The 24,300-nt window shown below is 38.4% G+C and overlaps 1 protein-coding gene and 1 pseudogene across 2 annotated transcripts in view; one reads left to right on the forward strand and one right to left on the reverse strand.

Annotated features, from left to right (window-relative positions):
- Window positions 1–24,300, forward strand: part of PCDH7 (protocadherin 7) — a 416,250-nt gene that overhangs the window by 77,844 nt on the left and 314,106 nt on the right. The window lies entirely within an intron of this gene.
- On the reverse strand, window positions 2,562–3,277 carry LOC124520007 (U1 small nuclear ribonucleoprotein C-like; annotated as a pseudogene).

Genomic DNA, 24,300 nt, shown 5'->3' on the forward strand with positions numbered 1-24,300 from the left:
AGTGACGAAAGACTGCTTTACGTCACGTTTCTAATAGATTCATCAGCATGGTGGCCAGGTAAGAGTACATCAGGTTTCATGGAGAGAGTTTTAAGTAAGCGGAACCATTGAATGCCATGCACTCTGCCATGAATTTTGCAGGAGAGGAAAGGAAACAGCAATTTGGTGATGGAAGAAATGAGGAAAGATCTTTTTTTACAATATAAGGAAATTCAGGTAGGTTCATAGGGTGAAAGAAAGAGGTTGAACAGAAACGGGAAAGGACATTGATGGAAATAAGATCTTGTCAGAGGCAGGAAGGAGTGGAATCAAAAGGTCAAATGGATAAAATAATGAGGATTCTTCCAAGTTGCAAAATGAAGTTCCAGTGAGCTTCTGTGCCTCTGGGAGCTCAACACTTCCGTTCTCAGCTTTATTCACTAAACCAAAACCACTAGGACACCCCCCCTTTTTTTTGTCACTCAAATACCCCTTTCAAGGATTCCCCTTTTCAAAGCCTGTGAATGCGAAGTTAGCCCTTTGAAATGTAATCTGAAACCACACATGCTATATATCTGGATTCCGGTTGCTTATTTAAAAATTTGATGAAGCGAAGTGTTCTGACTAAATATGTACTACGTTCCTAGACCTAACCCAGCGCATATCGTCACAGTCTTTATCTATTTGTAAAAAAGGCAACTTGGTGATTCTTGGAACACTTTCAAAATCCCAATCTGCGAGAGGCTTTCTGATCTTAAATATTTTGTAAATTCCAAAGCGAGACCCTTAATTCGAGCCTAAATTTTTGGAGACTTTCAAGCAAGAGAGGTCTCAACCCTGGTTCTTTTTTTTTTTTTCTTTTTTTTTCTTTTTTTCCTGAAGGGACAAAAACAGGTGCAGTGACAGTAGACTCTCTGGGGAGCATACAATGACATGGGCGGTTGCTTTTCTCAGCTGGTGTAGGAGGGAGAGGTGGGCAGGCATGTAGGCACGTCTCTGTGTTGGGATCTGCAGACGATGAGTGAGTTCCAAACATGTACAAAGGCTGTGGGATGGATAGAAGAGATGCCAATACCGACTACATAAACAAATACATTGGGAAGGAGTTAAATGCAATCATCAAGCATTGATTATATAGAGAGAGTATAATTGATCGATTCCAAATGTCACAAAAAGTCACTATAAATTGTTATTTCCTGGTCTAAAATATTCAGTAGGTTTTTTGTTTTGTTTTGTTTTGTTTTTACAGATTTGTTATGATGTTTGGATAATGACTGTTTGTGCTCCTTTCATGACAAGTAAAGCAGGCAACTTTTTCAGGGCATCCTGTTGGAATCTCCCTCTCATTCTTCTTCTTTTTTTTCCGCCTTCAGGATAACTTAGGTGCAATTCCTAAAAGAACACCATTTGGCTGATTTCCATCTGGCATCCTTCCCCTCTTATTTTCACTGAAAAGTGTGGAGACTGGTTTTTAATGCTATTTCTGAATAAATTCAGGCTTTCAGTTCAACACCCACCCCCCCCACCCTGTTTCTCATAAAAGCAATTAGTTACCTCTTTTTGTGGGAAAAATAAACATAACTCTGGACTTGGGGTAGAATCAGATACAAACAAATTGTAGAAATATGGGCTCACTAATTTCTAGTCCTCTTTGGTAGGCTGTGGAGTCCAAATGTGTCATGTGAAAAGTTCCGTCTGTGCAGAAGAATTGACTGTTTTACACACAGATAATTAGAAAATTGTCAAGACATATGTTGTTTTTTACAAACGTTTTTGTATTTATTGTTTTGCAGATGATACCAAAAAATTATCATGGTGCTGAATTCTGCAAAACCTCTTGACTTAGAGGTCTCATCAATGACTAATTGCTACTATTTGTAACCACTTTAAAAGCAAATAAAGCGCCCATCTGGTAATTCTATTAATGGTTTCTATATTAAAATGGCTATTGGTCCCCAAAAAGAAAATATGCAATTATGAAATATTCATAGTTGACTCACTATTGAAAAGCTTACAAATGGATCTGCAAAAACAGAGTTTATCATTTCTTTTCTCTTTCTCTGTTAAGCCTCTAATCTTTTAAGAAATTAGGTCGCATTAATGATATGACTACATAGACTCAACAAAACGGAAAATTAAAGGAATTATCTAAATAAATTAAGATAAAAAAAGTTCAGAATTAATGATTTGGGTAGCAGTATCAGCTACCCTCCAGCCCCTAATTCTCTGTGTTTTCCACTGTAGAACTCATAGGCCTTGAAAACTCCACTGAAAAGAGGGGGACAGAAATGCTAGTTCTGATCCTGTTAATTTGTAACTCTGACCTGGAGGGAAACTCTGCACTTCTCTGAGACTTCGTTTTTGTGGTGGTCAAGTGGGAGCCATTTCTCTGCTCGTCTTCATTTATTTTTATTTTTTAACTAAAACAATTGACAATTTTATTTTCACATTTCACAATAAAAATGAGAATTGCTTTTGTGTGTGTGCTTGTGTGTGTGTGTATGTGTGTGCGTGTGTGTCCTACTAACTCCCCTGCAGAAATGATTCCCTATTTGATAGGAAGGGGCAGCCAGTCTTCCTTGTCATGCTGTTACAAAACAACTGAAGTCACAGCACCATGATCTCCTGTTGAAGTAGACCAAGTAAGATAAAATGGGTATAAAGAGATTCTTGTGTCTCTTATCTATTGGTTGAGTCATTCCTGGCCAAGTGGGAACCATAATGGGAACAAGCAGGAAGTCTCATCAACGGGGGCCCAGGCCTCATTGGCATGCGGCCTCCCATAGGCAGCCTCATCCCAACAGCAGGTCTCACTGGCATCATCCCAGGAAGAAGAGGGCCCATCATTGGCATCATGGCATCATGGCACCCTTATGGGGTGCTCGGATCATACCAGGGTGAGGAGGACCTGGAGACTGGGGGGAGGCAGGATCGTTGCCCCTGCAGGAGGAGGCGCAGAATGGAGTAGGAGGTATCCTTCCTCGTTGAAATGCAGCGGTGGTTGTTACTTCTATCCGTTTCTTTTGTGTTTCCTACCACCGCGATGTGTCTTTCTCACGGAGGGAGAGTCACGGGTGAGGTATGTGTCGCAGGAGTCGCCATGACGCTCAGGCAGTCTGCTCTGCAGGCTGTGGGCCACTTGGTTCCAGGCGCCGCCCGGAAATGACCTCCCTGCTGGTCTTTAGTGCTGGTAGGAGGAACTGAAGAAATGAAAATTGTGAACATGTTTGGTCAAAGTCGGTCCCTTGCAGGAGGCAGAGATAGTACCCGCAGGCTTCTGAAATAGGACAATCGTCATCGTCCACTTAGACTGAAACATCTTATCACTGAGGAGGGAGACTAGTAGAATTTCTTCAGCTCTGCTTCATTCTGGCCTTTGGCCCCTTGGAGGTGTGTGAGTATTCGCTAACTTCACCCCTCCTGTTGTATGGGGTGTTCTCCTGCTTTTGCCGTCTGCCTTTGATCCCCCCTCCACCCCTGCCCCCTCCATAGAGGCAAAGAGGAGGGCTGGACTCACATCATATATGACACATCCCTTTCCCCTGGCCCCAGCGTTCTAGCACCTTTTCTGATTTTGTGATGCTATCTCACCCCTGTTTGCATTTTGCCTGCCTCAAATGCAAATTCTCTTTTTCTTCCAGCTACATTGTCACTGTTCTTCAACATGTAGCTCAAGCGTGTATGGTAGGATTATAGGTGACTTAATTTTTTTTTTTTCTATTTTATACGTGGCTTTTTTAGTTCTTTTTTCATGATTTTATTAACAGAAATCTCAAGTTCCTCACTTGCAACCTGAATCAGAGTTAGGAACCCTCATGTGTTTTTCTGGCACAAATGTTTACTTCTCTTAATACTTATCTAAATGTAATATAATGGACTGTTTGTCTCACTAGACTGAGATCTTTGGTAACATATAGTTCTTCGTATCTGGTACAATATCTGTAAGAAACATTTCTTACATGTCAGTTGAATGGATGAGTATACAAATAGTTTATGTAGGTAGTTTATTTTAATGTAGTAAGTAGAGATAGGACAATATTAAATAGCTAATAATTAACTGGATCTGTTTTTACTATAATATCTTACATACAAGTTCTTAGTTTATTTTTGTACTTTTATACTCATTAAAAATAAAATATAACAAGGAATTGTATTGGTATAATGAATAAATAAATGTGTAATGAATAATTGGTGCAAGCCTTTGTAAATTATAATTTTTAAGACAACTGCTCATTTTCTCATTTATTTTTTGATTTTCATTCTGAGACTTGTGGCCAACCCTTAGCAGTCAAGGTAAAGGCACTGTGATAATATAAGGACGCGACTCATAAAATCCAATGGTGATTCTTGGTAATGGATTACAACTAGGGTTAATTTCCAGTGATTTGGCCATTCCGAGCATCAAACCTGAGGATGGGACAGCTGAATATATTTGAATGACAAATATTTGAATGAAGCTTCACGCATTTCTCTCCTTGGGCAGGATTCTGTCTCCTCTCCTTGAAAAAATGTTTCACACTGGCCGTCAGTAGCATCTGGTACGCGTTGGCAAAGATAAGCACCAATTTCATTCAGTTTGAATCAACAGATATTTACTATATACCAAGGAATGTATGAGTCCGTGGATATACAAAAGTGCATAAGACCTTGCCTCATTCTTTGAAAGAAATCACAAGTTTTAGAGAGGTAAAACATAATCAATTACCTACTAAGGAAAGGCGAAATCTTGATCAGTGACATTCAACAAACATTTCTTCGGGGCTGCTCTCTGCACTGAGCTGAGTATTAATAAAGTGCTTTGGGGAATAACTAGGTATAAAATCTTTAACTCTGGCATTGGAGCGCTATGGGGGGCACTAAGGTAGATTTGTCTTTCCTTGGGCATGGTAGGTACAATACTTTGGCCCCAAAGTACTCTTAGGAACCAATGACAAAGTCTTAACTTCTTTTAAAATCAGATGCAACAAGGACCTTTTAGGTCAAATAAAATGTTTTAGTGTGTAATATTAATGTCTTCATCTTTTTCCAAGGGTCATAACATATAATTTGTAAGATTTGCTAATAATGAAAGTGCTACACAAAGGCAAAAGAACGTAGGGTCCATGAAAGTCACACTGTGGCTCTCTGTGGAAGCAAGTGGAAGTCAGAAGGGCGTCAGGAGATGATCCAGAGCACCTGAAATGGGCCTTGAAATAACAGCACCATTTCACTAGGTAGAGGGCAGGAGAAATATTAGACAAAGCCAAGGCCCAGACTAGTGCACGTGGAGTGAGAGAATTCAGAGGTGCACAAATCATGGTCCCCAAATTTAAAGTTTTCAGTTCAGGGGACAGAGGTAAGTATATGCAAAGGACAAGTGACATACGAGGACATATATGCTTATTTCAAGAATGGAGAATGAGACACCTGCTCTTGAATCTAAGATTCCTAAGCATTAAAGCTTTACAACTAGACGGTTTAACAAATACAACTGTTTTAAGCATCTAGCATTGTAAAATTCTCCATTTTCTGGTATGTGACATCTCTTTGGGAGTAGGGTGGGTGACAGTATGGTTCGGAGACTGTCTTCAAGCCCTTTTGTTTTATTATTCTTTCTATACATTTTGGAAATATTGCCAACAATATAGCATCTCAAAATTACATTTAAAATAATGGAATCATTTTTCCCTCAGAAATTCACTTAGGATTACTTGAATACTCTAGTCAAAATATGAATTCTTCTGTACATTGTATAAAAATGTTTGCTAATAAGTCAATAAAATTTCTTTTGAGGACAAATTCAAAATCCAAACTGGATAAGTGAGTCGTATTATAGTTCATACTGGTGAATTCTGTTAAACTATTTTCAAAATTTTAGAGCATAAAGTAAAATTTCAGTCTAGCATATACTATCATTTTTATTCTGTTCTAGCTTTAATCACTTCCTTGAAGGGTATACCCCCCCCGCCTTTTTTAAGTTTTATTTATTTATTTTGAGAAGGCAAGGAGGGGCAGAGAGAGAATCTCAGCCCAGAGCCCGACACAGGGCTTGAACTCATGAGTCGGTGAGATTATTGCCCGAGCCGAAAGCAAGAATTGGCCGCTTAACCGACTTAACACCCAGGCACCCCTCCCTTTATTTTCTAAAACTGTTTCTCAGTACTCTCTTTTCTTTCCCCTCTCATATAATGAAGGGAAAACATTATTCATCTAATTTATTTTGAGACAATAACATTAAGGCTACTTACATTTTTCTTCTTATTATAAAAGCGGTAGTGAATAGTAGGTGAGCTGCTGAATTTAATTTTTCAACTAAGTAAACATGCACATATTAAATTCTCTAACTGTCATAAATATAATCAGGCCTTTAATTAGAAAATGAAGGAAATATAATTCTAAGCATTATGAAGATATATTGGGTTTCTGGTGGTTAACATATCTAAGATGAGGTAACTCAATCAGAATACCATAGTCTAGCTCTATCCTGAATAACACTTATACTGATCTGTCATCCTGAACATGTAGGAGAGGCAAAAAAAGGCTGTGCCATCTTTCTGGTAGGTGATGGCATCATCTTCAAACATAAGGGATACTAACCTCTCCTGTGAAAAATTAGTTGGACTGTCAGCTATTGAAATGATGTTTTTAAATATGAAGAAAAATCCAGTTCTTAAAACAATTTTTTTCAGTTGTTGCATATTTATTTGCAACTCTGAAATTTTTAAAAGGGAGGCAGACCGAGGCATGAGTAAAAAGTGAACTATTCGTTTTGGAATGTTACTTACCGAGTAAGTTTGCAAGAATTCCATCAGTCTTTGGATCTCTCCAAATAAACGTCACTTGGTCACTCAAGAAAATATGCTAGGGGCGCTGGGTAGCTCAGTCGGTTAAGCAGCAGACTTCGCCTCAGGTCATGATCTCACAGTTCCTGGGTTCAAGCCCTGCATCGGGCTCTGTGCTGACAGCTCAGAGCCTGGAGCCTACTTCGGATTCTGTGTCTCCCTCTCTTCCCCTCCCCCTCTCACCCTGTGTCTCTCTCTCAAAAATAATAAACGTTAAAAAATCTTTAAAAGAAAGTATACTAAGGACAGCAGGTGGAAGTCTGTATGGTGCCGTCCCTGTCTTCAGGGAGTTTATAGAGGAACTAGGAACGCAGTGGAAAAGTACAATATGACTAGTATCCATCCTAGGGTGTAGAGAAGAAACACTGAACTCACGTGTACCGTCATGAAGTCAATTTCACCTTACTTACATTTCGTTTTGATGAATTGGGTAAATTTTTCAAACTTATATACCTATATTTACATATATATCTATAATATATTTATTATTTATTACTACACATATTACATATATAACATATTTATATTATATTTACTTATATTAAATATGTAACACATACACATTTATATATAAAAGAGGACAGCAGATGCCATTTGAAATATACTTTGAAAAGTTTTTTCACTAGGCTTTTCCAAATTTTTCTGTAAGATTTAATTTCATACAAAATTCACAGTAAAAATTTCATTCATCATATCAATTGTTGACTCACTTAGTTATGATTTCCCTTAGTTTTTGGACTCTTCGGTGAATTGCTTTGAAACTGTATGAAATACAGTATTCACTCTGTTTTATTTGTCCTTTCTTCTCTGAACATCATTATTAGTTGTACTTTTACCTTGTTCTGGCCTACAAATATTATTTCCTTTACCTACTTGATTTTCTTTTTATATGAGGAAGCCTCTTTGTATTAAAGATCTCCTTTGACTCTTGTTCAGGATTCATTGCACTGTAATTAATAGCTGTTACAAAGACATATGGAAACAAATCACGTGGGCCCTATCTCCTTGTGAGAGATGTGTAAGGCTTGAAAAATGACATAAACTTTATGTAAATTTATTAACTAAATATATTCTTTAGCTTTTGGAATAATTCACTAGCTCCTCACATTTAACTCCCAATGTAAGGGTAAAAGAGTAGATTGGCGTCTATTTTTTCCATAGTTTTCATTAAAACAAATGTGTTAATTAAGACTCATGAATTTAGCATCTGTTTTCCTGTATTGTGTTTGGCGTGATGGGAATGTAAAAGATATGATAAGACTCTATCCCTGTACTAGGTGGGCTTAGAGGATTCAAGCATGAAATAAATAGCACAAGTGTAATAAAGAGAATAAATCTAACTTGTAACTTATATGAGAACTATAAATATATGTGTGCATTTTTATTTGTTAGTACAGATTATGTGTGTGTGTATATATATATGTATGTACATATATGTATATATACATATACATGTATATTTATATACATATATACACACACACTCTCTATATTCCTATATATTTCCTATATACATAATATATATATATATACATATACATGTATATGTATATATTCATACACATATATAGGAAACACATAGGAATAGAGTGTGTGTGTGTATATATATGTGCCTGTGCATGTGTATATAAAATATAATGAAAACATCAAGGAAATGTATGCAGGATCTCACTACAGGTAGAATTTTAAGCAAAACTATTAAAACAATGTAAATGAATTCATTTAATATATTACCAAACAATCTCTCAATTACATAGGGACACTAATCCAATGAGTGTCCTGATTAATTATTACTTATTCATTTGCAATGTTCTGTAGACAATCAGTTGTTTTGTTTATCCTCTTAATTATTGTCTTTCTTTAGAGTAAACTCAAAAAATACTTCCAGTTAAATTTTGCCAAATAGGCTTAAAATGTATTTTAAGATATTTGTACACATTTAAAGAAATTTAGATGATGTCAGGATCTCTCTTGGGTTTTTGTATAATGTTGCTAGTGGCATATTTTGCTTTAAATTTCTAAAATTCCCTGAAGTACTCCTCTCCTGCAGTGACTGACTTTGTAGAGAATAGTTAAAGAGGAATTTAAATTTAAAAGGTGCAATTTGAAACACATTTTCTTGTGTCAAGTTTTGACACTGACCTTTTAAAATGTGTAAGCAGGGACTTTCCACTTTAATTACGTTGCTTATTTTAAATTAAATCTATGCTGCAATTCTTTACAAAATGAAGTAAAATTTTAGAATGAGATTTATTTTACCTCTCTTAGATTTTGGGAGTGGGAAGTGCATATTTTTTACCATGGAATTCAGCTTTGTTTGTGAAACAGTTTTTCATCTCTTCATTTAGGTAGTGGAAAACAAAACATTCTCCAAACTGTGAAAATTTACAAAAATGTGTACCTGCCTTTCAAGATAAGATTTATTAAGTGAACTTAAATCAGGATTTTACTGTAAAGAGAGGAGAAAAAAGATACTAATGGATAGGCATTCATCCACCCCCCACCCCCCCACCAAAATGGGGAAGCGGACATTTTTGGAGTTTCTCTTCAGTGTTTTCATTAAAGGCTTTTTACTTGCATCCAAACACAGAAGAACCTCATGAGTCCTCTTCATCCTGAGTTACCAGAGCTCTAGATTCCTGCATCCCTTTGCCAGAAATGCGATGTACAGACCAACAGAGTACAGACTGGCCAAATCAAGGCAAGTTATTGACAGTACGGACCATTTTTAGATATTAGGTTATTTGGCTGTGCAATCTCTATTTTGAGAAACTTTGTAGAAAAAAAATTCTTCAAGTAAGACCATGGCAGCTGTGGTATAAGAGAAGAAAACAAGATCTAGAATTAGACACCTGGATCTGAACTGATGCCTGATATTTACTTGCTCTGGGACCTTGGATAGGTTGTCTAACATCTCAAATCTTTGGATTTTTCATTTCCATTTGTTTTATGGGATTTTGTGAGGGCTCAAAGCAAAATAGTGTCTGAGACTTTTATCACAGTGCTCATAATTTGACATCCTTTCTTTATGTTTCAGCATACTGAGTTGTCATATTATTTTCATATTTAAAATTTAGTTTTTAGGCCTTAATTATTAGTGTGTTCTAACATAAAGGAGACTGCAATATACATAAAAAATATTTGGATTTCAATTTTTCCTTTTGTCTGCATATATCTGTTTTATAAATTTCACTAAGTAGGTATAGAAAAATACATAAAAGAATAATATAAGACAAATAAAGGATTAGGGACTTATATAATTTGTTAAAGAACTTGCATTTAAAAAAAATTAATGTCTTATTTAGTTTTGAGAGACAGAAAGGGGGGAATGAATGAGGGAGGGGCAGAGAGAGAGGGAGATACAGAATCCAAAGCAGGCTCTAGGCTCAGATCTTTCAGCACAGAGCCCAATGCGGGGCTCGAACCCACGAACCATGAGATCATGACCTGAGCCCAAATCGGACACTTAACCAACTGGACCACCCAGGCGCCCCAAAGAACTTGCATTTTTAAAATCCCGTTGGCTTTTCCTTTCAATTAACTCGTTGGTGATTACATTTTTTTCAGGATGCTGTGGATTTTTGTTAAAAAGCTTTTGTTTTGTTTTGTTTTCATACAGGGGCACGCATGCTATTGCATTGTTTTGTTTAATTTTCTGCTATCTCTTCTGCATGGCAAAGAGTGTCTAAAGACTCTTAATTAGTCTCTCTGCTTCTAACCCTGACCCCTACTGAAATCTATTTTTAAAACTGTAGTCAGAGTAATTCTTGCAAAATATGATTCAAATTCCTCCTGTTTAAAGCCCTCCAGTGGTTACACATCCCACTTCAAGTTAAAACCAAAAGCTACAAGACCACGTAAGACATCTCTGTCCACATTCTTCTCACTCAGCTTCAGCCACACTCACATCTTCCCTGTTCTGGCGACAAGGCCAGCTTCACTCCCCGCTCCAAATCCTTAAATTTGCTCTGCTTTTGGGCTGTTTCTTCCAAATTCCCACTTAGCTCAGCATTTTTCCTCCTTCTGGTCAGGTGAGCAGTGAGAACCTCCTGACCACCCTATTCCAAGTAGCACTTTCCTACTGGATCCCACACACCCTGCTTTTCTCCTCTTCTTTTTAACTTTGTTAAAAAGATATTTATGCATGTGTGCAATGTATGTATGCATGTACACAAATATGTATATATGTAGTGTGTGTGTGTGTGAGTGTGTGTGTGTGTGTGTGTGTAGGGTACTTACAAAATATATTTGACTTATTTCTCTCTCGCTCATTAGAATGTAAGTTCAAGGAGTTTAAGAATTTTTGTGTTTTTTTTTTTCAGTGCGGTAGCCTTCATATACCTCGCAGTGCCTAGGCAAGAATAGGTACTCATTAATATGTGTCATGCTGAAAATGAAAATTAGTTAATGTTTTGAAGTCTCCATATCACCACTTTTCAGATTAACTCGAAGGAAGGCTCTAGGACTCACAACGTGAGCTTCTTTTTTTTTTTTTTTCTCCATAGTATGAGATTGGCTGTTGTTAATTCTCCAACACCAGATGATTTCTTTCTGCAGTGAGAGAGCAGTTCTTTCCCTTTGAGAAGAAACCAACAATTCCAGTTGTCATAATTAATTTCATATATATGTATATATCAGCAGATAACCATAGTAAGCTTCAGTTTGCTCCACAGAACTGGCTAGTCAGGACTTCTTTACTGATAAATATTTAAGGGGGCATGTATCTAAAGCCTCTGTCTCAGATATGCCCACTCATCCTGGGAGAGTTGAAATTAGAATCTAGAACACCAGGTTCCCGGGTGATGTTCTTTTCAGTATTTGTGGCTTAGTGATCCCAGGGAACCAACCAACCCTGAAGGAATAGCATGACTAACAAATAAACATGACAACACCTGGAAACCAAAGAATTACTGGCAGGAAAGATTGCAAAATAGAGTGCAACAGCGAGATTTATAGCCTCTCCTTTTTCCCCTACACCTATAGTTGTAAAACTTAATCTTATTGATTTTTACTGTAATTATTTCTATTCCTAACCATGTTGGGTTTTTATCTGCTGACTGGAAAAGGAAGGGCACTTTTCAGAGTACATCATTCCTGTTGTCACAGGATGGGACAGAGCTGGATGAACTATGGCCCACAGAACACAGAACACTAATGAGTGGTTTTTTTCTGAAGGTGATGCATTTCTTGATCTTTAGGAAGATAGAGAAGGCATGCCTCCTAATGCATGAGCTCTTTTAGAAATTTCCCGTCATACATACCAAGACCTTAAATATAATGTTTTCTAGGGAGCAGAATCAGTATCAGGAAGGTAAAAGGTAGTGATGGGGACCCTATAGCTGGCTGGCTGTTTCTAAAATTAGAGATTTAAGTGATTGGCAAGGCCTTGCTTCTTTTTCTAGATCATTTAGATATGCCCAGATTTAAATGTATTACATAAAGATTCTATTTAACTACACACACACACACACACACACACACACACACACACATACTTTTTCATTCTCTTGGGATCTGATGATGTTTGGGTGGATTGTGTGATTAATTAAGTGCAGATGGCTTTGTGCTTGTACAGGAATTTCACATTGTTAGGGGGAAATTGAATAGATAAAGTAAAAATAGACTCCATTGCTGTTTTGCGAAGGACATGTTAAATGATTCATCTTCAGATTGTCTATCCCTGCCATTAATTTGATAGGGGTGTTATGTTGTGATAGTTGCTTGAATAATGAAGTTAAAGTTGCTTATGAAATCATTTATTTGGTGAATTTGCTCAAATTAATTTGCTCAAATAAAACTTTTCTCTACTAAGATATGATGAATAAATTCCTATAACCGGGGTTGACCAAAGAGCTTATCTCTTTTTGGAAAGTAAATCCTCCAGAAAATTATTTTAAAGATTTTTGAAGGGGTTGGGGTTGAATATGGAAAATGGGGCCTTTTCTGTCTTGAAGATGACTTACCATAGATAGTTTATTGTAAACAAGTTCTGAATAAAGCCTGGATGGAGGCACAGAATAGATACGAAGCATGCCCCATGTTTTAAAGGTGCTCCAAATATGTTAACTGCATCTTGACTTCTCCTAAAAGCATTCACCAGAACAATTAAGATGGTAAGAGTTCTAACAGGTGAAAAGTTAACATTTAAAATATGAATTTTTTTCAACTAACAATTTTGGCTCGCTTGATAATGGGAACATCTGCTATTAAAACAGCAATGGCATACCAGCAAATAAAATCACACAGAATGGAGAACAAGAGAAAAAAATGATATGAACACTTTCAAAACAGGCCCAAGGTGGCAAAAGAAATAATAAAATAGAGTACGTTTTTTGTTGAAAGAAATGTCTTCATCCATAAAAAGCCCCAGAAGGACCATGAGTCCCTAGTTTATCTTTGTTTTCATACTTCTGACTCGGGCATTTTTTTTTTTTGGATCCTTGAGGAATATCTAAAAAGTGACATACTAATCTGAATGATTCCTCGTATTGTTTACGTTTGACCCTTGAGAAAAGAGTCTGTTGGGGCACCTGGGTGGCTCAGTCGGTCAAGCGTCCGACTTCAGCTCAGGTCATGATCTCGCGGTTTGTGGGTTCGAGCCCCGCATCAGGCTCTGTGCTGACAGCTCAGAGCCTGGAGCCTGTTTCAGATTCTGTGTCTCCCTCTCTCTCTCTCTGGCCCTCCCCTGTTCATGCTCTGTCTCTGTCTCAAAAATCAATAAACGTTAAAAAAAAAAAAGTCTGTTCTACAAGAAATAGTATATTTGACCAGCACTTGCCTATGAAGAACCATATGTACAGCAACACGGGAAATATGGTAAATCATATTCAAATTGATTTAAAAATAGTAATATATTATTCTAATGAGGAACTGAGCACATTACTGTGGGAAAATAAAGCTTATGCTCAGTAAACAACACTAGCTTTTTTTTTTTAAGGAATGAAGAAGTTTTGAGGTTGTGTTAGTTATAGCCAACACACCAACACATCTTATGTAAAATGACTGCCAAAATACCAAATATACAGTTCATTTAGGGGCAAATGAGGTTGGGGGAGTGACACATTTTAATACAAATGTGAACATTTTGTTTTAAATGTGATCTGCTGATTATCTGGCACATTGGCAAAAACACAGCAGACTACAGGGTTTCACAGGGGATGACACATGAAGAAAATACAGTATTTATAAAAAGGAACAACCGTGGAGAAAACTTGGGAGGTCGTTACAAACTTGTGCAGGGTATTTTTAGCACATGGTCCCACCTCTACTCTCATTAATATTTTTCTGTGCCTCATTTAAAAAAAAACACGGACCGATGCTTAAGTTTTGATATTATAACATCCTCATGACCATCCACATGTCTCGAGCAGGCATTTGAGCTGAGGCTCCATGAATTGTCACAACGGAAGACAGGCACTGTTTGACCCATTTCACAGATGCGGTTAAATAACTTGCCCTGCAGCCTTGGAACTGGTAAATGACTGCCCTGGGTTCAAACTCAGGTCTGTCTGATTCCAAAGACCAGGTTTTTATCATTCCATCTGCAGATACTGGGGAATCACCAAAAGTGAGTTCTCTGATTCTCAGCCAAGCACCGGTACAAAATGACTGTCATCCCTTTCCTTGCAGTTCTGGGCTTCCGGAAGGACAGATGTCATGCAGAGGAAAGAGATCAGCCTAATTTAGGTATCAGAGGAAAAGGCGATGTTCAGTTCCACATGCACATTTGTGTCATAGTGTTTAGTGAGTCTCCGGCTTGACCCAAAATCCCGAACATACAAATGTGGCTAAACTGGTTTTGAGATAAAGCAAAGGACTGTGGCCTTCTCAAGGTCTAAGTCAGATGCTGGACATAGATAGCCCTGTCTATGCAAGGTTTCTCACCACTTGGGTTAGCCTGAAATAGATGCGAGGGAACAGTCCTCTGCTTGCCGATCCACTTGTCTTCACAGACTTCAAGGAAGAGACACCTGCGCTTCTTCCAGGATTTCCTTCATAATCTCCAGTGACAAATGGCCTATGTTCCCGAATGCCCAGGATTTCCCCTGTGCTGGTGCTAGCCGCATGTATGAATTGCCAGAATTTAAACCCAAACCTATCCTTCTATGTACAGTTTTATTGTGTCTAGGAATATTCAGTTGAAATGGCTTCTGCATACTGATGTCACCAGAATAGAAACAGTGGGAAGGATAAAATGTGTATCCCAGAGGCACTGTTCAGAACCTTGTGAGCTATGTTCCTTGATGCTCAGTTTTTATTAACGGTGAAATTAAGAGTTAGATAAATCGAGTTAAGCCCCATCACAGAACAGCATAGAAACTGATGATAGCAAAGGATCAGTATCTCAGATACTGGGTGATAACGTAGAGTAAGTTCTTAAGGGGCAAGCCAGTAACCCGAGAGTATCCTCTCTCTTCCATGCATGATTAATTAAACTCCTTGGTAGTGAGGTCATGGGAGTGCACCCCCCTCACCCTCACTCCCGACCTAAGCAAATCCGTTTTCAAAGAGCACCTGCTTTTACATTTATTTGCAGGAATCTTCTACTATTTAATTTCATTTTTACTCAAAATAATCAGTAAATTTGAAGCCATGCCTAACGGAGGGCTGGATGCTATAAATGTTTTACGGCACAGGCCAGTGAATGCTAAGTTTGGAATGTCACCTGCCACATCCAGAAACATTTTCTCATTGTTGCATTGAACAGCCACAGCCTGGCCCAGACTAACAGCGAGCTGTGTAAAAGGTCAGGTGTTGTGTTTTCATCTTTTGTTTGTGTTATTATTTTCCTGGCTGATAAATGGTACTGTAAGCCTTAAATAGCTATTTTGCATTCCTATGGGGATACTGTGTGCATTTTTATGAATCCATCTTGGTTTACTTATGTTGTGCCTCCACCTCTTTATATTAAAAATTTATATTTTCAGTGAGACATTTCAAGTACGTGGCTTTTAAGCATCGGTGCTTCTTGTGGTCATTGCACAGGGACGGTGCTTTATTCCTGAGCGCAGCCCTGGGGCACGCTGGTGAGCACCTGCTCGAAGGTAACTTACCAGAGGCTTCCGGGGCCCTGGCATTACTCCTGGTCTAGCTCACAGTTTTCTAGAGAAACCATGACCCTCAGTCTTCCGCTGGTAGCAGAAGGCTTTAGAAAGAACGTGGAGAATTAATTCCCTTTAAAAGCAATAGAATATTTTCACGCATTATCATTCTCTTCATTTGCCTGGTTTTACATTTTCTTTTTTTTTATTTTATTTTATTTATTTATTTATTTATTTTTTCAACGTTTATTTATTTTTGGGACAGAGAGAGACACAGCATGAACGGGGGAGGGGCAGAGAGAGAGGGAGACACAGAATCGGAAACAGGCTCCAGGCTCTGAGCCATCAGCCCAGAGCCTGACGCGGGGCTCGAACTCACAGACCGCGAGATCGTGACCTGGCTGAAGTCGGACGCTTAACCCACTGCGCCACCCAGGCGCCCCTACATTTTCTAAGTAAGAAGAGAAAAGACGCATAAGCCTTAAATAACAAAGATCCAAGCCCTAGAGGCTGAATGTGGTAGCAGATGACAGTGATAAGAATACAGGCATGACTAGAAATGAGCTTTGGACTGATAGTAACAGAGTGAAGCATTTGGTGACAGAGTGTGATATCTGTAGCAAATTAAAATGCAGCGATTGTCCTGGACAAGCTTTTTGGCACACTTTTCTGTGTGATAGATTTGATAGACGGTTCACCTAGTTCTCCATGTTAGATTTGATGACACGGTTACCTTAACTTTCAGCCAATAAAAATATGGAGGCATGATTCAGGCATTCCAATGTATCTCTTTTTTTAACGGTAGTCGCCATCTTCTTATCCTTTTCACTGTGATGCTCCTGTCCTTTCGTATTTTTCATAGCTTGACATGCGGCAGTAATGGGTCTATTAGCTGCAGTGAATCTGCTGAGCTTGCTTTTTCCAACCAGTATGTCGTCACTGGTACTTTTTTGCAGTTCCTTATTAGTACGTGCCCTTTACCGACTCTGCAGGAGCCATCACCTAGAATTAGACATTTTCTGCTAGACCTGTCCTTACTCTGTGCAAAATGATTATAGTCCCTTATACCACCTTCTTGCTGACAGCCAGATACTGCTGAGATTACAATGAAGTCCCTGAAAAATTTAAATATGATGCCACGTAGGTGTACGGGGGTCTTTGATAACGAGAACCATTTGAAGAAACGACTTCCAGAGAATAGAATGTGATAGACACTCCATGAAATCATACTGTGGAAACTCCTGGTTCCTATGAGATTGAGAATATCAGGAGCTAGAATCTTGGAGTTTAGAGTAGTTGAAAACCTAACATACTCAAATGATCCTAGAACGGGATAGGCGAACTCAGAACAGGTCTGAGAGTGCTGCCTCTGCAGAATGAAAAGCACCCAACTAAAAATGAGAATTTCCAATTTCTCTAATTTTAGGGTTATCATTTACATCTCACTCCAAAAGTGCTTCTTTCTTGTTTTGCTCAGCAAAAGCAGTTTCCTTTTATTCTTCGGCAAATTTGGAGTAAAGAACCCAGAATCTGGAGAGGCCCATAAGTGAGGAGAATTTTTGAGAAATATCAATCATAGCAAAGGCAGAACTCCTCTTGATGGCTGTCTGTCTGGTAGTGTGTGATTAAAATGAGGTTTCTTTTTTCTTCCCTCATATACATGTTTCCTCCTTCACCATCTGCGAAATCTTTCTCATTTAGCTCTTCTTGGTGATAGCATTAGAAGCCCTCGTTATCTTTTCTCTGGGTCATTGCCCACCAAGTGTTCTCCGGGCAACAGAATCTTTTCCCACTAAGCCTGTGTGTGCACTCTGTCCACTCCAAAGCGGGGACAAAATGACACCACATGCTTTGAAATATGACTTAACGATCTCCCGGGAAACTTCAGCTTTGTGGTTCTGGTATTTTGCAGAGATACAATGAAGGCAATTCAAAGACTTTTTTTTTTCCCTAGAAAAAAATGAATAAACAAAATTGTTGCATTTTGTTCTGTGTAAGTATGATGTACCTTGACTTGGCAATTCAGAAATGAAGCTCCCCAAATCTAGCACAGCCTGTTGATAGAGATATGCACCAAGTTACTCAAGGACAAAGTGTGAGATATTGCCTCACTTTGGGGGAGGGATTTGCTCCAGAGGGGAGATATTTGACCATGACCATGAGAAAAATTTTATCAGGCAGAGGAAGAAGAAGAAATAGAAACAGTTTAGGAGCATGGAAATGTCTTCACACTCTGTTCACTTGTGGTTAAGGAAGCTGAAACATAAGGAAGACTATTGAGGGCTGATGTTGGCATGACAGGTAGGTTGGAGCCATCTGAATACCATGAAAAGTTGTTTTGACTTTATCCTGTAGGAAACAAGAAGCCATCAGAGCTGAGAAAGAGTAATTATTTGAAATGTGTGTTATAGGAAGATAATTCTGGCCGCAGATGAATTAGGAGGACCGAAATTAGTGGCAAAGAGATTGGAGTAAGACAGGAGACAGATGACGAGTAACCTAACAAGCCAAGTAGCAGTAATTTAAGGAGGGACAAGTGAAGGGAGACGCAATAAGGCCTAAGTACAGATGAATTGATAGAGTCTGGTGAACAGATGGGGATATGTTGTTCACGAAGGTGAAAGCCTAAAGATTATTGTGTTGTTCCTATCGTGGACAATGAAGTGGACAGTGATGCCAATAACCAAGATGAAGAGTACCGCATTAGATAGTAGGCAATATTACCAATGTACTGCTTTCTCCCTCTACAGATTCGACATTGTTGAGTCATGTCTTGGTTTATGGACAAGGCATATTATTTATGTGATTCATGTTCAATGAATCTGGCCATTCATTGGTGCATCTTGGGGAATCTGTGATATGAGCCCAAAGACTACCAAGGGTATTATATCTCCGTGTACTGTGGTACCATTTCTAATTTGCACTTACTGTTTGTATATAACTAAACTTTCAATCTGTTTCTCCTTTTCAGCTATCAGTTTCTTTTTAGTGTGTTGCCCATGAATATTGAGGAACTCTAAGACAGACCAATGTCACGCTAAGATTTAAGGGACTACTTCCTCAGAACCACATATTTCATTTCCTGAGGATTGTCAGGAAGCCAGGGAAAAGATAACATGTCAGATCTGTATTGCTGTTATTGGTGCTTCTTTCTTTTTTTAAAAATTTTTTAAATGTTTATTTATTTTTGAGAGATAGAGAGAGAGAGACACAGAGCACGAGCAGGGGAGGGGCAGAGAGAGAGAGGGAGACCCAGAATTAGAAGCTGGCTCCAGGTTCCGAACTGTCAGCACAGAGCCCAACGCGGGATTCGAACCCATGAACCGTGAGATCATGACCTGAGCCAAAGTCGGACGCCTAACCGACTGAGCCATCCAGGCACCCCAATTGGTGCTTCTTCCTGAACTGCTGTTTTGCCATTATGATGGTTCTGAGTAGCTGCTCTTGTGTAGATGCCCAAAGAACACGTGTGGCAACAGGGAAAATATTAAAACTTCTTTGGGAGTTTTGAGAATGAACTACAGTGGTTTAAGTACTTAAGCCCTTGGATCATTTCAAACATATCAAACAATATTAATGTGCTTTTGTGTGGCTCTTTTTTTTTCCTTTTTTAAAAATTCTAAAATGTCAGGTCAGACTAAGCCAAGCATTGATGGGCTTTTTGAGTTAATGTTTAATAAGATGAAGGGACTGCCAGTACCTTAAAATAATAGGGAACATGACTTGGGCAAATGTAGACTTTTCCTCAAATTTGACTTCTGGTGTGTATCTGGCTAAAAAAGCTATTATTTTCTTCTGTCTTCCATCGTTCTCTTTCTCTGTGTGTGTCTCTCTCTCCCTTCTTTCTTCCTTCTTTCCCTTCGAGCATTATTGCTATATCCTTCTCATTGTTCATGTCCCGCAGAAGGCTTCACTCTGACCTGGCCATTCTTTAAAACCTAATGGCAAATCTTAAGTTCTACTCCATTTGATAACCTCATTAAAGCCATGGGGGCACTATTAGGTATTTGTTTATTTATTTCGAGGGCCTCTATTGAGATGAGAACCGTAAATATCGATTGTGGATTTTTTGGAAGGAAAGCAGGACTCCTGGGAAGTCAGCATATCGTGTCATAGTGGGGTTAGGATTCTCCGGGAGGAGGATAATAGACGCAGATAAAACAAATGCACTGACTATCAAGACAAACTGGAACAGCACCTTATAGGAACAAACATACGCTTTTAAAAAATGCATCACAGTAATACAGTTTGTCAATAATCCATCATTAGTGCAATTGAGCCTCCAGCATCTCTAGTATATTAAAAGCCTCTCCGGAGCTTATTCCCGGCATGCTCCACTTTAGACAATATTGACCTGTAGCATCACTCTTGGAAATAAGAACCGGAAAGTTTCTTTTTTTGGACCCGTACCCAGAAGTGGATACATCCCATCCAAGAACATCTAGAGATTTCCAAATCACCAAACACTGCAGACCATGCCACTTAGAAGAGGCAGTCGTTAGTGAAAACTTAGAAGCACTGTTATCTGACTACGGATTATTCTCCAGAAATATTCATTTTCAACGTGACTGCCTTGTGCTACTCAAGACTTTTCTCTTATATGTCCACCTCTAACTGTCAACGTACATATAAGCAATGCAAATACATTTCCACCTTAGTATGAGGAAGATAAAACTACAAAGAAAATTCACATATGCAGCCCAAATACCATTAGAGCTAAACTTCGTTTTTTTGTGTTCATCGGTTTCAAATTTATATCTCACTTCTTTGTAAAAGCCGGTAAAGGAATTTACATGCTTAGTATACAATGTTTACCTTGTGCCCATGGTTATCTTGCTTTATTTACTCCTCCCCACTACTTAATAAGCAGGTACTGGAATTCACATCTGAAAGCTCAGGTTATTGAAGCTCGTGGAGGTGAAATCACTTCTCCAGGACCCTCAGCTAGGACCACTGACGTGGATAGAACTGGAGCACAAACCCGAGTCCATAAAGATGGCAGTATTTATTTTTCAAAAAGTACAAAAAAATATGAATGTAGGGCTGTCAGTGCATGTTTTTAAAGAATAGTTTTGGGAATAATCCGTGCGGAAAGAGGGGTCATTGGTATGTAGGTGTTATCTGCTCCGAAATAAAAATAAGGAGATAAAGGATCATGAAACTGAGTGGATATTTCTATCTTTACATTGTACCCCCAAGAACATCAATCTGTGTGGGCCTTGTTGCGTCTCCTGTACCTCTGTTGTGTGCAGTTCAATGCCGGTCAGTACCCTGGAGGAGAAGACTATGTGACAGATTAAGGTTTATATGCTCAAGAGGACTACAGTCCGGTGTGTGTATAGGTATAAATTCTGGAAAGGTCTTTGGAGGAGGTGTTTAGGATCAAGTTGTTGAAGGAGTAAAGCCTATACACCTTTGTGATGTGGCAGAGCCTAGTTGTTAAGCATGGTCAAGAATGAAGGTTTTGGGGGTGCCTGGGTGGCTCAGTTGGTTGAGCTTTTCACTTTGTCTCAGGTCATGATCTCACGGTGCGTGGGTTCGAGTCCCACGTTGAACATTGTACTGGCAGCATGGAGCCTGCTTCATATTCTCTGTCTCCCTCTCTCTGTCTCTCCCCTTCCCTGCTCTCTCTCTCTCTCTCTCTGTCTAAAAAATAAACATTAAATGAATATAGGTTTTGGAGTTACACTGCTGGTGTTTAAGGTCTAGTCCTATCACGTATTAGCTCACAATCCCTGGGAGTTCCTTAATCAAATTTTGCTTTCATTGCTTTATCTGTAAAATGAGAATCACAAATACAACCTATTTCATACGATTGCTTGATAAACACTTACATAGCAATTTCTATGTGCCGTGCAGTGTCCTAAGCACTCTCCAAATATTAAGTTAATGAGTTCTCAAAAGAACCGGGTAGATATTATTATTGTTAGTATCAAGGCAATAAAAGGAGTTGATCTGTATAAAGTATTTAGAGCAATGGCTGGCCCATAGTAAGTACTCAGTAAACAGCAGCTCAGTAAATATTATCTGAAGCAAAGAAGCAGGAAAAGGTTTTGGAAGCAGAGGAAATGCCATGTGCCTAAGTGACAGAGACAAGAGTAAATACATAATCTGTCCTTGCTGAAGCCACAATCGTGGGTATGGTCCTGGTGACCAATCAAGAGAAACTTTCGGGGCGCCTGGGTGGCGCAGTCGGCTAAGCGTCCGACTTCAGCCAGGTCACGATCTCGCGGTCCGTGAGTTCGAGCCCCGCGTCGGGCTCTGGGCTGATGGCTCAGAGCCTGGAGCCTGTTTCCGATTCTGTGTCTCCCTCTCTCTCTGCGCCTCCCCCGTTCATGCTCTGTCTCTCTCTGTCCCAAAAATAAATAAACGTTGAAAAAAAAAAAAAAAAAAAAGAGAAACTTTCAAGTGGAATGTGGCTCAACAACGTCCTTAATTTCCATTGTCGATATTTGAGACAGGCCTAGTTATTTACATTTTAGTGGCTTGTAAGCAGTACCAATGATCTCATGTACATTTTTCTTTTCAGTTTAGTAGCTAATCTACGTTTTGAAAATATGTGTATTCATCATGGAGTTTTATAGTTATGTGCAGAAAATAACTTAATAAAAAAAGATATGGCTCATAAATGTGTGTATTTTTCTGAATTGACTAGTGGAAAAAAAAAAAGCCAGTAACCAAAGTTCCAAGAACAAGGTTCTCTGGTTTAGAGTGATTCTTTTCAAGCGGCTTTTCATTCTTCTCTACCCACAATATCATGCATGTGTCAAACTAGGGGTACCCAAGATATTTTCTGGTTTGCCTAGGATTTGCAAGGTTCTGTATACAGTGTACCTTTACCTTAACCTTGAGGTAATTGTTTTAAATATCACAGATATTAATAGCGACATTTAATCAATACGTTTCTTATTCATTTGTAATAGTCATTTGACTATATTTTATGTAAGTTACTAATGGTCTCTAAGCCTTATGAGAGCTTTGTGAATGTTGCTGCTATGGTTTGTGGGGTTTTTGTTTGTTTGTTTGAGTTTACTAACTTGGACACAAAGGTTGATGCTTGAGTTTCATTCAGACCTTCCTCACCTATGCTCAGGTGTGCGTGTATCTTCTCTTTCTTTGTTACTTCATCTTTCAAACCGGAGTGATCCCTCCAGCTGCCATTTTGTTTTGTTTAGTTCTGGAGGGAAAGGGGGTTTTGAGGTAGTGATATTGGGGTTTGTATGTGATGAAACACAGAGGACTCTACCCAGGGAACCAAATTATAGGCAGGAAGAATGGATGTTTAATTCAACACTTCATCCCACAAGCATTAATTAAATGTGTGATGTAAATTAAATACATATAAATATATATGGCTATGGAAAATTGTCCCTTTGTTCTCCTAGCTCCCAAACAAGTAAAATCCAGATGTATACAATAGGTTGAGAAAGCAAATGGGATGGAATGGCAGAAAGGAAGTTCAGGGGTGGTTTTAAAATTTTCCAAATTGTAAGCAAATCTGGAGGGTAAAATTTCTATTATTAAATCAGATTTTGCTCTTTAAAAGTAAAGCGGTTGGTGGATCGAGTATCAGTGTATCTGTATTTAGAAGGAACAACCTGAACCCACAGATCCAGCTTTATTTCATGAAGCAATTGTCAGCAGTAACTAATTGATATCCGCAAAGTACTTCTACAAATGCCACCTGTTCCGAAATATGCTCAGAACTCTCTTAACAGCAATAAATGGTAATTCTTCTCACAATCAGGTGTCTAGATTGAAACCTTACCACGTGTCATACTTTTAAATAAGAATATTACAATATCACCGATCTTAGCTTTTAATAAACTGGGAGAAAAAAAGGAACCAAAAAATTTGCATGATCCACAGTTTTTAGAAATATGGCTACTAAAATGTAGGAAACTTTATCATCTTATTGCACACAGTTTGCTCTAAAATAGAAGGGGGATGGAAACACCTTGATGATATATTGTCACATGGGCCACTTTATGGCCTGCATTCTTTATGATATGACACTTGCTCTATTGACACATGTTATTTATTGGATAGCAGAGCAAATAGGCTAGTAAATCATGGTTGCATGTCTAGCCAATCGGAATCTGCCCTGGTTTTGTAGCGTGCTAAATTTTTTTTTTTTTTACTTATTTATTCTGCTTCCTTTTGTTCTTTATCAGTCTATTTTGTAGTAATCTTTTCTTTAATAGACTCTCATCTTGAGATATTTTAAAATGCACCACATGTCAAATCCAATTCAACTAAGATACCTAAATGCATGTTATTTAAATTAAACATGAATGCTTTGAAAAGTGTATACTTATACCATAATTGCTTAAAACTACATTTCCACATTATGTATGTTGTAGACTTGAATCTCGTCAATGTATTCAAGACCCAAAGTTAGGTTTAAAAAAACCCAGGAAATAAATTATTCATATCACATACGTCTATACATCTGATAG

This window comes from Lynx rufus, unplaced genomic scaffold (assembly GCF_022079265.1).
Source record: "Lynx rufus isolate CCGP_SWC_20201006 ecotype Redwood Valley unplaced genomic scaffold, mLynRuf1.p SCAF_3, whole genome shotgun sequence".
Taxonomy (NCBI): Eukaryota; Metazoa; Chordata; class Mammalia; order Carnivora; family Felidae; genus Lynx; species Lynx rufus.